Source organism: Peromyscus eremicus, chromosome 11 (genome assembly GCF_949786415.1).
Source record: "Peromyscus eremicus chromosome 11, PerEre_H2_v1, whole genome shotgun sequence".
Classification (NCBI taxonomy): Eukaryota; Metazoa; Chordata; class Mammalia; order Rodentia; family Cricetidae; genus Peromyscus; species Peromyscus eremicus.
In genome coordinates this window covers 56493635-56513275 of record NC_081427.1, presented here as the reverse complement: position 1 = coordinate 56513275, position 19641 = coordinate 56493635, and the positions used below count along the sequence as shown (strand labels likewise).

General features: G+C 46.6%; 1 protein-coding gene across 1 annotated transcript in view; it reads right to left on the bottom strand.

The window, feature by feature from the left end:
• Iqgap2 (IQ motif containing GTPase activating protein 2) overlaps positions 1 to 17588 on the bottom strand; it is a 274968-nt gene extending 257380 nt beyond the window's left edge. The window contains exon 1 of the mRNA XM_059276313.1: positions 17574 to 17588. The gene's annotated coding sequence lies outside the window, so the exon portion shown is untranslated. The remainder of the gene's footprint in view (positions 1 to 17573) is intronic.
• Between the last annotated feature and the right edge of the window lie 2053 nt (positions 17589 to 19641).

Genomic DNA, 19641 nt, shown 5'->3' with positions numbered 1-19641 from the left:
TTCCATAGTCTGCCTAGCCCCGAGTTCGCTTTAGCCAAAGCAGAAGGAAGCCTGAACCACCCAAACATATGTGCTTTAACTACACTCCACCGCCTCAGCAATTCATAAAAACTTCTCTCACGCATCCTAGGAAGCTGTTTTCCCTTCCTTGCAGTTCAGTTACTTAGAGCAGCAGCTTTCACTCACACTTACCACTCACTCCCTATACTCCCTAAGATCCACTGTTCTAGAGGCCTCAGGTTGCCAGTCCCAAAACAGCTGGCTAGAAGGGCCAAGTCCAATCAAACAGTAATGAGACATTTAAAAACACCAGCTTCTGGGGACAGCTGGGATTACCTAAGCATCTTTTAAGCATATTATATTATTCTTAATAGCCTATGGTGAATGCGGGCCTTCTAAGCAGCAAACGCTATACATAGACTAATTACTCCAAATACAATTATAATTATCTCTATTTTACAGGCGAACTTAGCATCTTGTTTAGGTCATATCACCAGCATTTAAAGGAGTTGGGTTAATACACCAAAACAATATTGTATTCTTAAATCCCATATGCTCTGGGAAGCAGCCTTTAATTCACTTTACATTACTTATACAGAGATCACAGGCAACTCCTTTTCCATGCACCATTCCAAATTGCCAATCAAAAACTTAAGAAACTCTCTTAAAAGTCATGAAAGACAAATGAAGCTCCACTCTAACCCTGTCCTGTGTATCTCCTCAGATTACCAAGAAATAAATTTGCCACAGTTCATTTTAAGCCCATAGCACTTAATTCTCTATGAAGAAAAGAGAGATTCACACACAGCCTCCCGGGAGGTCATCTGAACAGGAAGCTGATGTCTGCGATGCTAATAAGAACATATTTAAACGCAAAGATACTTCTTCCTTCAAAGTGTTCTTCAATTTACTCCATTTAAAGTGAGGGGTACACTGTGGCTTCTCAAATGATTAAACAAAGAATTGCCAATGTAGTGCAGCAATCCCACTTACTGGTACATATCCAAAAGAAGTGTACAAGCTGTTCACAGCAGCTTTTTTCCCCCCACAATAGCCAAGTGGCCATCAACAAACCAACAGATAACATGGTATGTGTACACGGTGTCCACAAATTAAGAGTATGGCTTGCTTTTGTTTATAAGGAAACATTGGCACACACTGTGACCCGGATGAACTCTGGAGACATGCTCAATGAGACATGCCTGGTCCAGAAGGCCTAATACTAACTATACAATGTCACCTACATGAGGTGTCTACAGTAGCCATTACAGGGGGTTAATGGTGGGGACAAGGCTGTGGGTGGAGGAAAGAGTGAGGAACTGCCATTTCCTGAGTCCAGAGTTTCAGTTCGAGAAGACGAAAAGTTCTGCAGATGGACAAGGATGGCTCACGCAATTCTTTAAGATTAGTTTTAGCATAAAATAATGGATTTTATTATGTTCTCATACACACATATCATTGTATATTGCTCATATTTGCTCCCCGCATTCCCCACCACTGGCACCATTCCTATCCCCAAATAATTTCCTTCTTTGCTTTCATATCACATACATCTATGATCTATATTTATTTATTTCTGTTCATTGAGATAGAGTCTCACAGTGTAGCTCTTGGCTGGCCTGGAACTCACTATGTAGACCAGGCTGGCCTTAAACTCAGAAACCTGCCCGCCTCTGCCTCCTGAGTGCTGGGATTAAAGGTGTGTGCTAGTACACCTGGCCTTGTATGGATATTTAAGTCTAGATTTTGCACAAGAGAAAATATGCAATCTTTTGTTTCCCCCAACACCCTTCCCTCTCTTGTTCTCCTTCCCCTCCCCTTGAATGTCCTTCTGATGTCACCAGGCCGTGGTAATTTATATTATATGTCAGGTTTGAACTTCTGTGAAGTTTCAAGCCTCGGCTGTACACTGTTATCTCCAGGGAGGTTTTTAAAAAGTATCTATCTACTCATCACTAGGAACGGCTGCCCTGACAGACACACAAAGGAAATAGACATTCACGAGGCACCTACATCAGGAAATTGGCCTGGGATCCTCAGGGACCCAGTGTCATTGAACTGATGGTAGGAGCTGCCCCCTCCAGGGAAATGAAAAAAAATGCGTGGTCCTGAGGATGTGTCTGTGGAAGAAGGTGTCCTCATTCTTGGTAGCTGAGATGTATGCTAAAGTGTTTAGAGGTGAGCTGTCCCAAAGCCTGCAGATGGATGGGTGGTGCTCTATTAACCGACGGAGGAGCTAAGAGAAAGAAATGAATGAAAGACTCTGAAAGTTCAAACATTTTTAAATGGGGGGGAAAAAAACCAATAGCCTAATTTGATTCTTTATGGTCGAGGGAAAGTCTCGTTTGCGTGTGTGTGTGTGTGTGTGTGTGTGTGTATGTGTGTATAAGAGAGAGAGAGAGACAGACAGACAGACAGACAGACATTTTCTCTAGCCCTTCACCCACTGAGAGGCAGCTAGTCTGATTTTGTGACTTGGCTACGGTGAGCAGTGCGTGATAAACACGCTCAGGCAGTACCTCTACAGTAAGTTATCTTTGATTCTTTTGAACACACACCCAGGAGTGGTGTGGCTGGATCAAATGGGGGATCTATACTTAATGAAGGAGGGGGGGCTTCCATGTTAAGATCCACAGTGACAGCGCTAGTTTACTTTGCATTTCCACCAGCAGTGAAGGAAGGTTTATTTTTCCCGGGCTCTCGCCAGCACGTGTTGTCTTCTCCCGGGTGACAGTCATTCTGACTCGGGGTACAAAAAAGAGAGACATGACAAGTAAAGGGAGAGACTGCTAGGGATGGAGAAGGCAAGAGAGAGAAGATGAGAAACCGTAACAGAGGGGGTGAACGTGATCAAAATATGTCAGGTACATTTTGAAATGTCATAATAAAATCCCTTTATATAATTAACGTATGCTACTAAGTTACTTTTAAAGGCAAAAATGATAAATGTAGCTTATAATAATTCAAGTAAAATTAAGATACCCTGCAAGAACAGCCCCCCAAACAGAAGATCTAGAGGACAGCATCTTGGAAACCAGTGTTTGCTTTGTAAAGTTCCTCAGCGTTTAATGGGCAGCCATGTTGTCTTGTTAGGGTCTCTATTGCTCTGAACACCATGACCAAAAGCAACTTGGGGAAGAAAGGGTTTGTTTATCTCACACTTCCAGGTAACTGTCTGCCATTGAGAGAAGTCTGGGCAGGAATTGAGATAGGAACCTGGAGGCAGGGGCTACAAAGGAGTGCTATTTCCTGGCTTGCTCCTTACATCTTGCTTTCTTAGACTATCCAGGACCATCTCCCCATGGGTGGCGCCACCCCAGCTGAGCTGGGTCCACTCTCATCAATCATTAATCAAGAAAAGATACTGCAGACTTGCCTACAGCCAAATCGTATGGGGGCATTTTCTCAACTCAAAGTCCCTCTTCCCAAAGGACTCTAGTTTGGGTCAAGCGGACAAAAAACTAACCTGGATACGGGTTGACCACAATGCACTAGATCTCTAAGCCAAAAGGTGATACTGTGACAGCATGGACCATAGTCCAGGAAGTGCATCTAACACGTGACCTTAGCCAGCTCGTGATACCTGTGCTCAGCCCTGGGAGATCCCAACCTCCAGCTGCCCCAGAGCCCACCACACCTCCACTACTTTCCCAAGAAGTCACAGCATCTCGCCTTGTTAAAAAAAAAAAAAAAGTTCTCTACCAACAGAAAAGGAAAGAAAATTGCCTTCCCAAGCCGTATTTATCTCCTCCCCTCCTGTAAAAACCAGAGACGGGCCGGGCGGTGGTGGCGCACGCCTTTAATCCCAGCACTCGGGAGGCAGAGCCAGGCGCGGATCTCTGTGAGTTCGAGGTCAGCCTGGTCTCCAAAGTGAGTTCCAGGAAAGGCGCAAAGCTACACAGAGAAACCCTGTCTCGGAAAAAAAAAAAAAAAAAAAAAAAAACCCAGAGACGGCTCCTGTCTCATACAATGTCTTTCCCTTCGGCAAACACTTTTCAGTTACTCCGGATTGGAGAAACTCCTCTGGGAAAGGCTTTCCGATTCCTACCATTCATTCGCAGTTTCAGTTTTTATACTTCCTATTAGAGAAATGGTCACATGGACAAAGAAGGCTCTGGCTAAAAGGTTTAAACCTAGAAAACCAAACTTACACCTTTCAAGCTAGAGGAAAAAGAGAGAGCTCATTTCAAACCAGAGTCCCCCCCCGAAAAGCGGGCGCCACAAAGATAAAGTGGGTACTACCTCTGAGGCCGAGGATTGGAGGCTGTACCCTTTGCAACCCTGCGAAGACCAAAGAATGAGTTGTTTGGGGAAGTCGCCTAACTTGTCTACTCACACCACCAAGCACGCACATACTGAAACGGCCTCCCGAGCCCTCTCCCTTGCCTCCCGGCCCTTTGGAGGGGAAGTAAACATGAACCCATCTTCCAGATGTAGAGGCCACGCCCCCTCTCCCTTGCCTCCCGGCCCTTTGGAGGGGAAGTAAACATGAACCCATCTTCCAGATGTAGAAGCCACGCCCCCTCTCCCTTGCCTCCCGGCCCTTTGGAGGGGAAGTAAACATGAACCCATCTTCCAGATGTAGAAGCCACGCCCAGTCTCAGCCAGTAAAGCATCACTCCATCCCACCGCCCTTGGCCTCACATTGCTATTGCTCACTATTCCAAACTGGTAACGTTTCCAGTTCTGTCTCAGTTTTGCAACACACTGCAGTGCACAGAACGGTGGCCTCCGAAAGCCAAGCAGGATCAACCTCCTTTGTTGTTCCCTGTACACCATTCACAAATGTCTGCCTCTCCTTCTGAGGCGCTGTCTGGTTAGGAGACGCTGAAGAGCTTCCTGTCATGGGATGTTAGGTCTTGGTCACACGTGACCCATAAAGATACCTAATCTGCGAGCTCTGAGTAAGGTCCATGGGACAAAGACACTTTCTGTCTCCTGTTGAATGAGGGGATGATCACAAGTGGCCTACCTCTTCCCGGGTTGTAAAGAGTTCTCCTTTTAAGTCAAGAGAGCGGTCCCCTGCATTTATGTCAGCAATCTTTCGTTGCTGGAGACTACCTGTTTCGTTATTATCCTCTGCAGATGGACTCCCCACACACTTGTTTAGAAATGCCGAAGAGCTACTGCTGCCTCCTTGGGTTTTTCCTTCACCATTGCTATGTTTGCTCTGCTGATCCTTACGCCTCTGATTCAAACTTTATCTCATTTCAACTACAACATCTCAACAGAGTCCTGAGACCTCAACACTACATCAGTCAGCCTCTCTTACCCACATACTCATACGACTATGCATACACATATGCATACACACACACACACATATATACACAAATACACATTCTCATATGCATACACACACACACACACACACACACACACACACACACACTCTCATACACATACACCAGCACACTTGGAAACTGAACCATCACAAATCCTCCCAGTAATAACAGACATGCTCTACAGGCTCCGATTTTCTCAAAGTAGAGTGTGTGGCTACAAAGAACCCTGTATCTTGAGAAGCAGAAGGTGAGTGCTTTAGCTTTTCTAACTCTAGAAATGCATGTCAGAGAAAATTTGGAGGAGACGGGAAAATATATTTAATCCCTCCATTATCTCAGTACAAGGAAACAGTGACATGATCGTTCTCTGCCTTTTTGATTAAAATTAAGTGTAGAAACAGGTGACATAATCTATGTACCAAGTGCTGGGGACACAGTATTGACTCAAAAAGCACACTCCTGACACTCATCAATTTTGTTATGTTCTATTTTACTCACATTATTCTCAGAGTAAGTTGGTACAATGTTTTGTTTTGTTTTGTTTTTTAAAAAAAACCCACTTTTTTTTTGAAAAGTAATAAATAGTGAAAGAATATTTCAAATAGTGTACCGATCCTTGCTCCCAGTCTCTCTCCTACAGGCAATCTCTAAAACAACTCCACAGAACTTTCTAGAAATATCACACAAACACAGGTTAAATGGAGCATTCCTTGTTTGGTGACTTGTTTGTCTGTCTGTCTTAACAGACCAAAGGTACATGTGCAGAGGTTCCAAAACCACCACAGAAAAGCACATTAGAAATTTCATTTCTTTCTCAGAGTTCACCTCACTAAATATGCAAAGTTACGGCCACAGCTCACACTGGGGAGGCACAGAGAAGCACAAACTACTCGCCGGTTCAGACTAACAATAGGAGACCTGAGGAGAAAAGCTTCAAGATTATCCCCAGAATCAACGCCAAAGGATGGACCTGGTTTGCCTGGAGAGGAAAAGTATCTTTATACGCTTTTTTTTTTTTTAAATGAATGTTTTCCATTTGCAGAATAAAAGTCATTAGTAAATGCAGAACAAAGCAAGCACATGTTTGTATTAGTTCTGTAACGATCATTTCTTGGACAAACTTACCAAGAGTTTAATAGGCAGCAAGGCTCCAGGAAGCCGCCTTATTAGAACTCACATGGGAAGCAGAGTGTAGGGGGTGAGGGGGAACGCTCATTCCATGAGGCTGTGTGACTGACAGGCTGCCAAGTCCTCCAGTGCAACCCTGCAAAGCCTGCTCAGTGAGCCCACAGCCCAGGCAAAGAATGAGAACGCCATCTACTCAGGTTCCCATTATGGCATCTGCCAAGTTTGGCTGATGGCAGTGGCTCCTTTTGGGGAAGTGGGGAGTAGGGGGGTGATGAATGATTCTATGACATGTATGGTTTGAACCTGAAATGTTCCCCATTGAGATACAAGCTTGTATCTCACACCCTTATTCCCTAGACAGCGGTGCTATTTTGGGAGACTGTGGAACCTTTAAAAGATGAGGTTTGTCTGAAAAAAGTGGGTCATTAGGTTGAAAGTTATAGTCAGCAGCCAGTGCCTGCCTCTCTGTGTGTCATGGCCTGCTGGGATGTGAATGGTCCCTGACACTGCTCCCGCAGCCATGAACTATGTTGCTCTACCATGCCCTCTTTGCCATGATGGGCTGAAATTCTCCAAAACCGTGAGACCAAATCAGTTTTTGCTCCTCTAGGTTATCTTTGTCAGGTATCATGGGAACAACAATGTAAAAGTAGCCAGTACGGAAACTCACTGGAATAAATAATAATAGTAATAATAATAATAATAATAATAATAATAATAAAATAAAAGAGAAAGGTAGAAAGGAAAAAGTACAAGAACAAATGAATCAGCTGAAAGTGAATAGCCAAGGATTTTTATTTCTTGGGGGGCAGTGCTGGGGACCAAGCCCAGGACCTCAAGCACACAAGGCAAGAGCCCCAGTCCCAGCCCCAGCCCCTAAGGTTCTCCAACACCCTAGTTACCACACAGTTCAGCTTCACTGGGCCTGTGAACTTCAAACTTGGCGAATGTTCTGGAAGCAGTGAGGTCTGAAGGATGCCTAACGAATCCAATGTACTTCCTCCTCCTCCTCACATCCCTGCCAGCCTCCCACAGGACAGCTACTCAGAAAGTCGGCTCACCCTGGCAGTAAACCACAGTGGAAGCCAGGCATAACAGATCAAGACATTTCCAGCGGTTCCTTCTCTTTTATCTGGCACTAAACCTTCAGAGCAGCAGCAGCTGCAATGGCCAACTTAACCCTTGAAGACGAAATGAGACAGGAGAAGGATCGCTAACTTTGATGACTCGGATAGGCTGCTGATAACTGCAAGATCACTGTGAGGACAACACAGAAACCCAAAGCCCCTCCAGCCTTATTTGAAAATACTAATAGAGTACAAGAGTTTAAGTGAACATCTACAAGGATTAATTTGATCCCCAATCAAATTAATAGACAGAACTCGATGTCCTCGGAAAAGACTAAAGAGCGTTCATAGTCTCAAAGGAAAAAGATAGGAATGTAGATATACTTTGCATTGAAGGGGAAAGAGAGCTGGGAGGTAGAAAGAGAAATGAAGCAATGATGGATAAAGGGGATTCCACCAATGCTACCCTCCATTAGGGAAGGCATGGCCCTTTGGAGGACCGTTCTGGGTACATACAGGTCCGTATAAAACCATTTAACCCTTCGAGAATGCACTCTCCCAACCACATGTTGCAAATGAGAGCACACAAAAACTGAAATAACTTGCTTGGGATCCACAGGAGAAAGCAAACCTAAACTCGAGATGAAATGTCTACTCTTTCCTTCAAAACTCATTGACTGGCGATGGAAATGAGTGCCTTGTTTAGATAAAAAGTAGAATAAAGACATACTGAGCTAAACCTAGAACAGTAGCCTTCATTGAGTATCTTCCAGGTGCCAAAGGGCAGGGTACTGGCTAGATTCCTAATTAAAATAATTGTCATATGCAAATCAAATCAGCGTGGCTAGAGCCAACAGCAGGAAATATATTATTAGCAATACTTAAAATTGAACTCGTATTGCCAATGAAATATGAAAACTGAGTGAAATCACCAGGAACTAAGCTACTTTAGTTGAACCATGGGCCCTCATACACATGCCAAGCCAGTCGCTCCCACTGAGCTACAGCCTGATCCTTCCAGCCCCTTGAATTAGGTTCAGTGTGGGGCAAAGCCTCCCCATACCCTGGCCAAGCTAGTTCTGAATCCCTGGGCTCAGCTGATCCTGCTACCTCAGCTTCGTGGGTAGCTTGGTCTGCCAATGCACATGACCACAAGCATCTAAATGTTTGTTGTTGTTGGGTTCTTGTTGTTGTTTGTTTCTGTTTTTTGAGGTCGCCATACTCAGCCAGATAGCCAGCCTGCTCTCAAAATCATGGCAACTCTTCCGCTTCACTGTGAGGTTTGCTTGTGTAGGCCACTGCACCCACCTCCATTTTTTTTAATTAATAACTTATTTATTTGTATTTTATGTACATTGGTGTTTTGTCTGCATGTATATCTGTGTGAAGGTGTCAGATACCCTGGAACAGGAGTTACAGACAGTCGTGAGCCGCCATGTGGGTGCTGGGAATTGAACCTGGGTCCTCTAGAAGGCTCTTAATCGCTAAGCCATCTCTCCAGCAACCTCCCACCCCAACTCTATTTTTTAAAAAATATACAAAAAATATCTTCCTTCAGTAGGAACAGAAAAATGAAAGCAGTTGAGAGCTTTCTCAATCAAATTAAGCAGTTCATATCTGCAATCCAGCACTCAGGAGGCTGACAAAGTAGAGTAATACCAGGCCAGCTCTGAGCAGCATAGCAAGACGCTGCCTCTCCCCAAAATAAAATAAACAAAACAAAATACAGTTTTCTCTCTGGTCCATCCTGCATAGTAAGACCTTGTCTTGAAAGAAAAAAGAAAGAAAGAAAGAAAGGAAGGAAGAAAAGAAAGAAGAAAGAAAGAAAGGAAGGAAGGAAGGAAGGAAGGAAGGAAGAAAAAAGTTTCTCTCCTTTGGGAATCTCAAGCTACAATCATATTTATATTTCATCAACTGCAAGATGAACACTCTCTCTCATTTCTCCACAAGGTGCGGGGCCTGGGCACACTCGTATCCTTACATATATTCAAATTATCTCTACTAACATATTGAAAAGTTCTTAAAACAGTGAGTAAATAAATGAAAACAGTATGAGTTATCTAGAGGAAAAAGCAAACACATCCTAATTAGAAGCCTCAAACTGGCATGCACTGGGGTCTCCAGTCTGTATGAGGTTCTGCAGTTCATCCAGCCTTCCCATGTCTTAGTTTGGTTTCTAGTGCTGTGATAAACCACCACACCCAAAAGCAACCTGGAGAGGAAAGGGTTTGTTTGGGCTCATGGTTCCAGAGAGGTCAGGGTCCATCACCATCACGGGAGGGAGGCATGAGTGTATGGGGGCAAGAAAAGAGCTCACATCTTAAACACGCATGAAACAGAGAGCATGAAGAAGAAGTGACTTGGGCCATTCACAATCAAAGCCTGCTATCCGTGGCATACTCTCTCCAGCGAGGCCCACCTACTAAACCTCCCAAACAGCGCCACCAACTGGGGACCAAGTGTTCCAACACAGGAGCCTCTGGGGGACCATTCAAACCACCACACACTGACTCTACCAGCTCGTCTTCCCCCGCAAACCACTGGGTAGCCAGTCCACAAAGACGAGATAGTTTTCCTTCTGTGTCACATTTGTTCCCCAGAGGAGAGCTAAGCAACCTCAAAGCCATGCTGAAACAAATTCCACACAATAAACACAAACCTGTGTAGAAGTCAAGGCCTAGGTCGGGACATGGTACATCTGTGCGCTCCAGTAAAACACAACCGGATGGTATAAACAAAGTCTTGTGTAAGGTATCATGTTTGCACTTAGTTAGCAAAAGCCTGCAAGCACAGTGAAGAGAGTAATAGGATATTGGGAATGACTTTTCATTCTTCTAATGTCCCAGGGCATCCCCAGCACCTGGAAGGATTATTGAATCTCAGAGACTGAAGGGAGTGAGCCCAGAACTTCTACAGGCTGGGTAAGGCCAGGCATCTGCCTTTTCAGCAAGTTCCCAAATGATGTTCTACTATTGCTACTCCAGCAAGTGTCCTTGGAAAACCACTGCACTGTTAGAGACGCTCCCTTGACAAAGACAGGCCATGGGCAAGACGTGATTGCAAAATTACACTTTATCCTGGCCAAAGACCAAGAAGCAAAGCATGATTATAAAGTCAAAGGAGAATCCAGCTAGATTTGGTACAATCTGCGGGTCTCTTGCTAAAAAGAGTATAACTATTGACAAGTTCCCCAGCCAACTGCCCTGAAGCTGAGTACATGGTCTCAGTCATTCTTCAACCAAACCAGGATGTTGATCAGCAGAAGGCAATGATTACCAGTGGATGTGAGAGGTGAAAACTGACACAGGTAACACAGAGGATGAGGAAATAAGAAGAGGAAGAAACATTATCCCCTGATAACCTAGCTATCAAGATCCATGCCCACTCTAACTATTCATGTTTTCCTTACCCATTCTCAGAGAATTCACTTACCTTCAGCAAAGCCATCTAGCAATGCTGCCCATCCTAAAGGGACTCCCAAACCCAGAGGACCCTGAACCAGTCTGAACAGAGTGTAACACACACACACACACACACACACACACACACACACACACACACACACCAATCAACCCCATACCTACTTGATTTTTTACTGGGCTACTTGCTTAAGAACACTTCGTTTAAAAAAAAAAAAAAAAAAAAAAAAGTACCTCAAAGCCCAGGAAGATACCTACTACTCAGGCATCTATAAGATACCACAAACTGGGGTGCAGGAGAGATGGCTCAGTGGTGGACAGCACTGACTGCTCTTCCAGAGGACCCGGGTTCAATTCCCAGGACCCACATGGCAGCTCACAGCTCACAGTTACACAGATCTGTAACTCCAAGATCTGACCCCCCTCACACAGACACACATGCAGGCAAAACACCAATGCACATAAAATAAAAATAAACAAATTACACTTTAAAAAGATACCACAAACTGACCTTTACTGCTTGTGTCCCCTTGTAGATACTTCTTTACTCCTCAGCATCCGTCCACACCGAGCATCAACCCTGGCTAACTGTTCCCACAACTAACACACCAGGACACCTTTCAGTTTTGCCCCTGACCTATCTGAAGGTCTTATTCAAATTCAGAATCCTCAACAAAGACCTTTTATTACTCAGACCCACTGCTTGAAAGTTCTCACTTCCACAGAACTTGAAAATGCACTAAAAAGTGTTATTCCTTATCTCTCCGCCTTCCTTCCTTTTTTGTTTTGTTTTGTTGTTTTGTTTGTTTTTGTTTTTCAAGACAGGGTTTCTCTGTGTAACAACCCTAGCTGTCCTGGAACTCGCTTTGTAAACCAGGCTGGCCTCAAACTCACAGAGATCCACCTGCCTCTGCCTCGAGTGCTGGGACTAAAGGCCTGCGCCACCACGCCTAGCCTTCCTTCCTTTTCTTTCTTCTGACAGGGTCATATATAGCTCAGGCTGGCCTCCAACTCGTCAGTAGCTAAGGATGGCCTTGAACGTCTGTTCTTCCTGCCTTTACCTTCCAAGTGCTGAGATTACAGGGATACCACTTACCTGCTTTGTGCAGTGCTGGGGATGGAACCAGAGACATCACACATGCCTGACATTCATTCATTCTACCGACTGAGCTATATCCCAGTCCTCAGATTTTCTCCTAAGTTATAACTAGCTATGCCCCCTTCACCCGCAATATTTTGTACACAGGAACTACACATGCATCAGGTCTAGAGCTCTGTAATTAACACACACCTCTGAAGGGGCTGGAGGAGACACCGAGGCCACTCAGGCAGGGATGAAGGCAGAATTGAGACCCAAATCGATTCAGCTTTGGGGCGCTTGCCATTTCCTTCACACTAGGCTGCCTCTGAAGAGGGAGAGCTAAGATCGAGCAATGAGGTGAGAGCAGCAGCTCACTGGTCGGCCACCCCACTGCAAATTCTTCTCCTCAAACCCAGACTTCAAGGGACGGATGGCATATGAAATAAAATGCATTTTACAAATTATCCTATTTAGAGTCATTGGTGCGTGCCACTACATTACTGTGGAAAAGCCTTCTTTTCACATCGGGGGCCCCAGAGCCTGATGGAATGTCTTTATCTATACACAGAACCCTTTGACAAGCCTGAGTGTACTCTATGAATATAAGTCCATGAGTTGCCTATGCTTTTTCCTAAAAAAAAAGAAAGCATAGAAATGGACCGAAAGAATACAGTGAATTATTTTTAATAGCACCCCATCCAAATGACTGTAGGTTTCTGGACTTTGATGAAATCATGACCAACAGCTGAAAGAAAAAGAAGTAACCCCTACACACACACACACACACACACACACACACACACACACACACACACACACAACTCAGGTGTGGCATCTTGGCAAATGGTGGATGAAGAAAGACTCCAGGGTCTAGCCATGTGGCTTCAAGTTGTCCTTGTCACCAAGTAGCTGTGTGGCCTGACACAATATCATGGATTTCAGCTTCTGTGAGAATTTTTGATACTACTGTCTCCCAATCCCCGAAAAGTAATAATGATCAGATACGAACAGCAACACGTTTTTTAAAAGCACCCAGGCTTGGTTAGGTCACATGCCTTAATTCCATAGCCCATGGTAATTGCCTGCTCTGGAACTGAGTGACCTTTGCTTCTCCATTGGTTACGCTAAAGCCTGAGCAAGCATTAGTGCTGTTTGCATAGGAGCCTTGAACCAAAGGAGGCTGTTGTAAAGGTTAGGGAGGGCTGGGGTATAGATCAGTGGAAGCGCATAGACAAGGCCTGGGGTTTGGTTCCCAGCACCATGCACACAGAAGCTTGTAGAGTAGTTGGGGGAGGGGCAACTGCAAACTAACAGTTCCCTAGAGAAAAAAGGTTAGCTAACGCCCCAAATAACATGAACTTTGAAAACAAACTTGGTATTACAAGCTTAAACTGTCCCAAACAAGTCATTCAGCACGTGTAATTAAAGTTAAAAGCATACTAAAATAACACTTTAGCTGTTGACCTTCGGGAACTCAACCAAAACACGAGAGCATAACAGACTAGCTGGGCTTTCTGTCTGTGGAGACAGCGTCACAAAGCAGCATTGCATTCTCCTACCTCTCAGGCGAAAGTGCAGAGTGAGTTAGAGCTGAGCTACGTGCCACAGAGCCACACAGCAGCGTGGGCAACTTCAGAACTTACATTTCTCCACGTCAGATGGGTAAATGTAAAGCATTAGCTGCATTAACCACTTCAATAGTCCAGTTTCCAGGAGACTTAGAAGCCACACCATCCAGACAGACTTCAAACAAGAGCACTGCTGAAAAAGACATTATCAGCTAAGCTTTTCAACAAGAGAGAGAGAGAGAGAGAGAGAGAGAGAGAGAGAGAGAGAGAGAGAGAGAGAGATTTATGATGCCCCTGGGTGTGTATGTACATAGGTTGCATGCACATGCCAATCTCGGGTCCAGCTCCTTAGAAGCTATCCACCTGGTTATTTGAGACGGGGTATCTCACTGGGACCTGGGGCTCTCTGATTAAGACAGGCTGGCTCATCAGTGAGCCTCAAGGATCCTCTGTCTCCCCAGCACTGTGAAAAACATCTGGATATTTTCTTCTTTATTTGATGAGGGCTCTAGGGATAGAAAGCAGATCTTAAAGCTTGCTAGGAAAACACCTCACTGCCTTAGCTATCCACCCTTTATACTGAACTTTTTTCTTTTCTTTTCTTTTCTTTTCTTTTCTTTTCTGTTCAAAGACATTGTTATGTAGTTCAGACTAGCCTTGAATTCTTCACATATCCCAAAGCTGACCTCAAAATCATAATCATCCTGCTTTAGCCTTAGGTATTGGAATTACAAGCTTGTTATCACCACATCTGATTGATGCTTCACTTTCTAGAGGGAGTAAACAAGGACAGCTTGGTCACTGGTATTTTTACAATGTAACTCGTGAGAAGGGCCTGTGTTTGTCAGAGTGGAAGTCCATCACTCTTGTCATAAACACAATCAGCAGTATCAGACCTAGAATGACACTTCAATGTTGATCGGATTGCTAGTGAGGAGGGAACTCACTGGAGACAGCAGGGGCCTTTTGCTTTCACTGGCCTTTTTAACTCTCAAGTAATTAATTAGGGTAAAACTTTTGACAGATAATGGTGGCAGCGAGTTTTCGGAAGTAACTCAGCAGATACATCATAGTTCATCACAATAGCAGAAAAGTTATATGTAAATGGTCCCTAAGCATCCATGTTGTTTAAACATGTGTCTCTCTCTACGTGTATGTTTGCGTAGAGATGGCTACTACCCTTTTCCTCTTTCTGGTCAGCATTGCATGCCTGAGACGACAGTTCAGCATTATTCTGTTGATATCACATCCCATGACTCTGCAGGCCGCAGGAGAACATGGCCAGGAATAACAGGAATGAAATGGAAATTAACCTGTATCATTTAAATTCAATGCACACCTGTGTCCAAATCAGGACACCCTCGGCGATCTGTCAGAAATCTGAGAAGGCTCACAGCTACCATGGAGAGTCCACTGACAAATCCCGGAAGAACAACTTAGGATGTGGTATTTTACAGACATGTACCCTGGAGGGGAGGGCTCAAGGCTACTTTAGTTGCCCTGTGTAAGAATTACTGACTGACCGCAACAACAGTTCCAGGGGGTAGAGAGCAGAAAAGCCCACACTTGAAACAGGTAAAACAGCTTAATTCAAACCACCGAAAGGTTGTCTTTCAAACAGTTTGACATCAGTCTCAAAGACTTGACATTGTTAGCACCGAGTTGACATCAGAACAAACTATAGGTGCTTTTTTTTTTTTTTTTTTTTTTTTTTTAAGTCTTGGGGATCCAACCTGTGTTGTACAGCTGGAAGCCTCCTGAACTGGCCTGCTTACCAAACCACTAAAAACCAGTAAGCAAGACAAAGCATGCCCTATACCACAAGGTGAGGACAAACACTGTTGTCCTCCCTGACCGTGGTGTTCAGCCTTGACAAGGGGCCCAGAAAACCAACAACTCATATACCAACCCAGGTCCTTCTGAGTAGATAGTCTAAGAGTTCAGTGGTGTCTATCAACACCAAGGCACAGTCTGCTAGACATCCTGTGTGTGTGTGTGTGTGTGTGTGTGTGTGTGTGTGTGTGTGTGTACCTGTGGAGGTCAGATGACAACTTGGAAGAGTCAGCTCTCGCCTTCCACCATGTGGGTCCTGGGAATTGAACTCAGGTCATCAACCTTGGCAGCAAGGACCTTTACTGGCTGAGCCATCCTACCAGCTCTAGATATCATTTTTAAAAACGCATACTGTAAACATATTCTAGCCATGAACACGGTATGAAAAGCTTTATCTAAATGTCCATTTAAATGGTATGACTGACTACTGTATTAAAGCCTTCCTATTTCACAGTGGGGTTAACATATAAGCACATATCCCCTCCCCATTGTGACCATGCTAAGTCAAGCCCTTGACAATCACGGGGAAAGTAAGTCACTCCAACAATGGCACCCCACCCTGCAACGCCAGATTAGTTAAAAAAAAAAAAAAAAAAGTTACAGGGAGATTTCCAAGGAAGGAGGCTCCACAGCGCAGGCTTCAGGCTCGCGAGCTCTTTGCCTCCTTGATTGGTCTTCTAAGACACGCTGAAGCGACAGGCTGATTCAATAAAAAAAAATCAGGCAGGGCCTCAGATGCCCATGGAGGGGCTAAATGGAAATGTTGCATTCCTGGGCCACATTCATCACCTCGGCACGGGGCATCGCTAATGAGGGATAACGCGGACCACGTGATGTCAAACCATGTTGTAGTGTGTGCTCACCTAGTTTACAGACTTTATAGTCATCTTACAGCGCGACACAGTGAAACCACCTTATGAGCCAAGAGCTTGTCACGTGAAAGGGCTTTCCAAAGGCCTGAGGTTGACACTGCAACCACCAGATGAGCACAGGGCTCCTCCTCCAGCCCCGGGAGCTCTCTGTGTGGTTTACCAACTGCAAACTGGCCCAGGCTGCAAAATGCTGGGTCGCGCTGAATGCATTTTCTCACTTTACAGAAGCTGCAGTTGGCTGGTTCCTTCCTGCTGTCACAAGAAGAAAGAAAGAAAGAAAAAACTACTGGTGTGTGTGTGTGTGTGTAAATGACTTAGGGAAGTTGGCGACCCTCTTCCAAAAATTTCATCTGTGTTCCTACCAAACACCCCAAACCACATGAACACACTAACTTTATTGCCGACATCACCACCTTAACCTAAACCTGGTACTTCTACCAAGGCCAGTCCAAGCAAAAGATTAACCCATGGTTCTCGGCCATGGGTTTGCCAACAGGGCCAACCCTGGAGAAAAAGCCAGCTTACTGTTTGTTTTAAAGGAAATACTTCCTAGCACATATTTAGGACTCTGAACTCTGCACACGGGGCCACGTGGTTGGTGATAATCTGGCTCCCTCTTGTTAGTCAAAGCTACCTCTTTTCGCGGGCAGCCCGCGGCCGAGTAACCGACACCACCACCTTCAAGTCAGACAAGCTCGGAGTCCTTCCTCATAGAAATCCTCCCGCGCTGGGGATCGGGGGCGGGGAGAGCGGCCAGGAAAGTGGCTGGGGGCGGGACGTGTCCCTGTGGGCTTTGGCTGGAAGGGCCTCACACCTGTGGGGCCCAAAGTGGCTCTAGCTGCTCAGGTGAGGCCCAAAAGAGGCTGGGAGGAGGAGAAGCCTGCCCTTCCAGGAAAGTGCCTTCACCTCTCGCAGAGCGCGCAGGCACAGTACTCGCGGTGCCCACCTGTAGCCACAGCAAACAAACTTTCCACCCCTTAAGGGTGGGAAGCATCAGACCGCCCCCCCCCCGGCTACGCCACCCCCTGGCCCGAGCTGGCAGCGCCTGGAGCTAGGCGGGCTCCTCACCTGACACCCCTAAACCACAACCTGGTCTGCGCCCGCGCCGCTGAGGCTTGCGGGGTGGAGGGACGAGACTGGAAGCTGCGGTTAGGAATTTGGAGGACAGGGGCGGAAATCGGCGCTCTGCTCCTTTGCAATTCCACTTCCCAACTTTGCCAGCCGCTGCCCTCCGCGGCGCGCACCCGGCCCCCTCGGCCTCCCCAACGCCGTCCCAGGGAGAGGGGTGCCCCCAAGATCAGCGGGAGCCCGCGCACTCACAGCCGTAGCGGGGACGTTGCAGCGACGGCAACTCTTCGTGCGGCATCCTGCGCTGCTCCGGGGGCCCTCCTGGGGCGCGCCCCCCGTGGTTCCCCTCGCTGGCCAGGCTCGCGGGCTCTGCGCCCCGCGGGCGCGCTCCGATCCCGCCTCCGGCTGCTCTCGCCCGGCTTCTCCGAGCTGGCCGACTCGCTCCCTCGGTGCTCCTTCGCCTTCGCCCGAGGCGGCCGCGTCTCGCTGACACCGGGGCAAAAGTGAACTCTCTCCTCCCTCGCTCGCTCGCCCGCCCGCCCGCGGGCCGCGCCGCCTCCCCCAGCAGGTTTCCTTTCTCCTCCCGCCCGGCCCCGTTATTCACCGCGGTGGGAGCGCGCCGCCGAGCAGCGACCCCTACTGGACGCCCAGCGCAGCGCCGGGGAACGAGGACCCGCCTCCCGGGAGAGGAAGGGGCTGAGAGGCATCCTAGACCCCTGCCGCTGGGACCCAGCGCACAGCTAGCTGGAGGGCGCCTTGGAGCGTCGGGAGGGTGGAAGTGAACCAGCGCAGGGAAATGCAAGAAAAACCACAGAAGACCACAAGCACCCTGTTCGCCTGGGTGTTGCTCAGTGACTGGAGGACATACACTGCAGTTCCTTTCCCTCTACGGAGATTGCCGGGGACACCACCTCCCCCGCCTGCTTTCGGATGTGGGGGTTTAAACTAAAGTCGCTTGTGTCTTTTGGTCTATGAGACACAGGATTGCCCTTTCTTGACAAACAAACGGTAAGGGTGAGCTCGTGCACATGCTGGAGCGGCAAGATAAACAGTCTCCCAACAACACTCAGAACACAACTGTCAGTCATCCGCCCATCCCCTCGGCCAGCCCGCCCCAATGTGCAAAACTGTCGCTCAGGCCCAGCCGGGGTCGCACAACCACCAACCCCTTTCCGGCTCAGCGTTTGAGACAGAAACCACAAGTGGCTGTTTTAAAAAGCTGGAGTTTCGTGCGGTCGATTGGAGCCTGGAGGAATGCGGAGCCCCTCTAAACCTGGGCTCTCGCTTTTTCACAAATGTGGGGCGTGTGGGTGATCACGTGACTGGAAAAAAATAATCGAAAGATGATTTAGCTGAAGAATGGTGGTCTAGCGACGCTAGTCACCTTTAATTAAGCAAAGCCACAGAGAGCGGCCAGCCGTTTTCTAGGAGATACAGAGAACTCTGGAAACTTGAAATTCGGAGTCTTGGGGCCCACCCTCAGTTTCCAATTCAGTCGGTCTGGGTTGAGGCTCATGAACTTGCATTTCTCACAAAGCCACCGGTGAGAACCCGCTTATGAGTTTGATGGACCCCTAAAGAGTTTAGATTGGACTTGGATCTCATTGGATGAGGGTGGGAGGACTTTTTTCCCCCTGGAGATATTGGATTCTCACCTGGTTGGAATGTGATGACAAAGATTTTTCCTCCCTCAAAAAGTAAATGCCTCTAATGCTAAAGGCAGCTCAGAGAAGGAAATTGCCACAGTCTGAAGCAGAGACCGTGTCAGTGACGCTCATCCAGAGGCCAGACGGTTAACCTGCGTTCTTCCGTGTCTCAAGAGATGCCATGTTGATCTCTAACATGCAGTCTTTTCTGTATATCAAACATGAACTCCTCATGCACCAGTTTTGAGTATGAACACAGGATTTAGGGCCTCAAGAAGTACATAGTCTTTGTACTTAGAGGTGGGGCAGAATTATTGTAAACCACAATGGTCTGAGAAGATGATAAAGTGTGGCGTGGCCTCAGGCAGAATCTGAAGAATAGGCCAAGAGTTGGGTGGAGACTATCCTTTCCTAGGAGACAGGCAAGAGCGGGAGACAATGGGCTGGATCCTGAGGTCAGGTTGGGGAGGAGCTGGGAAGCTGTGACTAGCCTGTAGAGGACTTTCTGAATGTCAGACCAAGAACTCTGAATATGACCATTGAAGAACCTGTGAGAGCTCGTTAAGGCTTGCCAGGGTGGTTTTGTTCTTTGTTTAATTTTGAGACAAGATCTTGCCCTGACCCCAAGCTAGTCCTCCAGCTCATGATCCCGGTCCCACAGCCTCAACCTCCCA